Source organism: Schistocerca cancellata, chromosome 1 (assembly GCF_023864275.1).
Source record: "Schistocerca cancellata isolate TAMUIC-IGC-003103 chromosome 1, iqSchCanc2.1, whole genome shotgun sequence".
NCBI lineage: Eukaryota > Metazoa > Arthropoda > Insecta > Orthoptera > Acrididae > Schistocerca > Schistocerca cancellata.
In genome coordinates this window covers 457,661,867-457,665,542 of record NC_064626.1, presented here as the reverse complement: position 1 = coordinate 457,665,542, position 3,676 = coordinate 457,661,867, and positions in this window count along the sequence as shown.

Sequence of the window (3,676 nt, the reverse complement as noted above, 5' to 3'; positions counted from 1 at the left end):
CGGTCGCGCGGTTCCAGACTGAAGCGCCTAGAACCGCTCGGCCACTCCGGCCGGCCTAATTAAGACATAGTGACTTCAGTTTCATTCCTGAATTGAACGAAACACTTAATGAGATTCGCTTCAGAAATGTTACACAGATTCGTCGGGCAATAGATCGCTCTACTCGCACAATAAACACAACTTGCTCTGCTAATGGAATCATATGACTTCCACGTCGCTGGCAACGGCTTATGCAGCATGCCTGTGACTACGCTGAAGGAGAGTAAAACTTCGAAACATGTATCTGTTTCGTATAAGTTGTAAATAAACAGTTGCCACTATTAAGGTTGAGACCCACGTACACACTGAGATGACAAAAGTCATAGGCTACTTCCCAATATCGTGTCGGAGCCTCTTTTTCCCAGCATAGTGCCGGACAAGTCGTTGGAAGTCTGCTACAGAAATACTGAGTCATGCTGGCTCTATAGCCGTCCGTAATTGCAAAAGTGTTGCCGGTGCAGGATTTTCTGCACGAACTGATCTCCTGATTACGTTCCATATATGTTCGATGGGATTCGTGTCGTTCTATCTGCGTGACCAAACCATGCACCCGATCTCTCCAAACCAGTCGCGACCAATTGTGGCCCGGTGACATGGGGTATTGTCATCCATAAAAATCCCGCCGTTGTGTGGGAGCGTGAAGTCCGCGAATGGCTGCAGATGGTCTGACAGTAACCGAACATAACCATTTCCAGTCAATGATCGACTCAGCTGGACCAGAGAACCCCTTTCCACTCAATGTAAACAGAGCCCACACTACTATGGACTTGCACTGTGACTGGTTGACAACCATGGTCCATGGCTTTGTGCGCCACACTCGAACCCTACCTGAGCTGTTATCAACTGAAGTGAGGCTCATCTGACCAGGTCACTGTTTTCCAGTCGTCTAGGGTCCAACCTACATGGCCACGAGCCCAGGAGAGGCGCTACAGGCGATGTCGTGCTGTTAGCGAAGGCACACGCGTCGGTCGTCTGCTGCCACAACACATTAAAACCAAATTTTGCCTCACTATTCTAACAGACATGTTCGTCGTATGTCCCTAATCGATTTCTGCGGCTATTTCACGCAGCGTTGCTTGTGTGTTAATTGTGACAACTCTACGCAAGCGCCGCTGCACTCCTCCGTTAAGTGAGTGCCTTCGGCTACGACGTTGTCCGTGATGGGAAGTATTTGGTATTCTCCGCACACTGTGGATCTCGGAATACTGAATTCCCTACGATTTCCGAATAGTGAAATGTCCCATACGTCTAGTTCCAACTACCATTTCGCGTTCAGAGTCTGTTAACTCCAGTCGTGCGCCCATAATCACGCTGGGAACATTTTCACACGATTTACCCGAGTGTAAATGACAGCCCCGCATATGCCATGCCCTTTTATGCCTTGTGTACGCGATACTACCGCCACGTATGTACGTGCACATCGCTTTCCCATGATTTTTGTGACCCCAGTGTACGTCGCTGGTTATGTTTCTGCACACACCGAGCATAATCTTCCTTTCGCTCATATCCTCAGAGTCGCACCCTTCCACACGTGTTAAGCTGCTTACTTTGTGCATACACAAGTATATAAATATATTTCCAATTAACTGATATGGGAAGTTTGGAGCTGTGAGTATCCAAGAGATGTAGAGCGGGCGTACGGAGAAATTCCGTTGCACACAGGTCAGTCACGCAATTCGCCATAGTCTCAAGGCATAAGTCACAGCAATTGTTTCCAGTGATGTTTCGCAGAGGTAAAAGGCGGCCTGGGCGATGCACACGACATCCTCTACTTCCTATAGGCATGGCGAGGAATGGTTGCACTCTGCCCTTCCACACTATTTTACACAGCTTCCACCATTAGCGAAATCATTGCGCTCAGTTCAGTGTAAGAAGTAACTGTTGTTGTTGTTGTGGTCTTCAGTCCTGAGACTGGTTTGATGCGGCTCTCCATACTACCCTATCCTGTGCAAGCTTCTGCATCTCCCAGTACTTACTGCATCCTACATCCTTCTGAATGTGCTTAGTGTATTCATCTCTTGGTCTCCCTCTACGACTTTTACCCCCAACGCTGCCCTCCAATTCCTAATTTGTGATCCCTTGATGCGTCAGAACATGTCCTACCAACCGGTCCCTTTTTCTTGTCTAGTTGTGCCACAAACTCCTCTTCTCCCAAATTCTATTAAATACCTCCTCATTACTTATGTGATATACCCATCTAACCTTCAGCATTCTTCTGTAGCATCACATTTCGAAAGCTTCTATTCTCTTCTTGTCCAAACTATTTATCGTCCATGTTTCACTTCCATTCATGGCTACACTCCATATAAATACTTTCAGAAACGACTTCCTGACACTTAAATCAATACTCGATGTTAACCAATTTCTCTTCTTCAGAAACACTTTTCTTGCCATTGCCAGTCTACATTTTATTTCTTCTCTACTTCGACCATCATCAGTTATTTTGCTCCCCAAATAGCAAAACTCCTTTACTACTTTAAGTGTCCCATTTCCTAATCTAATTCGCTCAACATCGCGCGATTTAATTCTACTACATTCCATTATCCTCATTTTGCTTTTGTTGATGTTCATCTTATACCCTCCTATCAAGACACTGTCCATTGCGTTCAACTGCTCTTCCAAGTCCTTTGCTGTCTCTGACAGAATTACAATGTCATCGGCGAACCTCAATGTTTTCATTTCTTCTCCATGGATTTTGGTTCAAATGGCTCTGAGCACTATGGGACTTAACTTCTGAGGTCATCAGTCCCCTAGAACTTAGAACTAATTAAACCTAACTAACCTAAGGATATCACACACATCCATGCCCGTGGCAGGATTCGAACCTGCGACCACAGCTGTCGCGCGGTTCCAGACTGTAGCGCCTAGAACCGCTCGGCCATTCCGGCCGGCTCCATGGATTTTAATACCTAGTCCGAATTTTCCTTTTATTTCCTTTACTGCTTGCTCAATATACACATTGAATAACATAGGGGAGAGGCTACAACCCTGTCTCACTTCCTTCGCAACCACTGCCTCCCTTTCATGCCCCTCGACTCTTATAACTGCCATCTGGTTTCTGTACAAATTGTAAATAGCCTTTTGCTCCCTGTATTTTACCCTGCCACCTTTAGAATTCGAAAGAGAGTATTCCAGTCAACATTGTCAAAACTTTGTCTAAGTCTACAAATGCTAGGAAGGTAGGTTTGCCTTTTCTTAATCTAGCTTCTAAGATAAGTCGTAGTGTCAGTATTGCCTCACGTGTTCCAATATTTCTACGGAATCCAAAGCGATCTTCCCCGAGGTCGGCCTCTACCATTTCTTCCATTCGTCTATACAGAATTCGTGTTAGTATTTTGCAGCTGTGACTTATTAAACTGATAAGTAGCACTTTCCAAAAAGTCGGCTGACATGGGAGAGGAGACTACGCACAGCTCCTTCTTGTGGGAATGGTAGCATTCACCAAGCTGTCGGCGATACGGTTCTGTTCGCCCAAAAGCAGTGGCCGCGTTCACCAGTTGCGGGTAGACCGGCGGAGCGGGCTGCACACAGAAGCGGCGCAACAATGGCCGATTGACGTCAAGTGAGGCGCGACAGGTTTTCCCGGTCGCGAGAGGGCGCCGCCCCGCCCGAGTATATAGGGCCCGGCCGCCGGCGC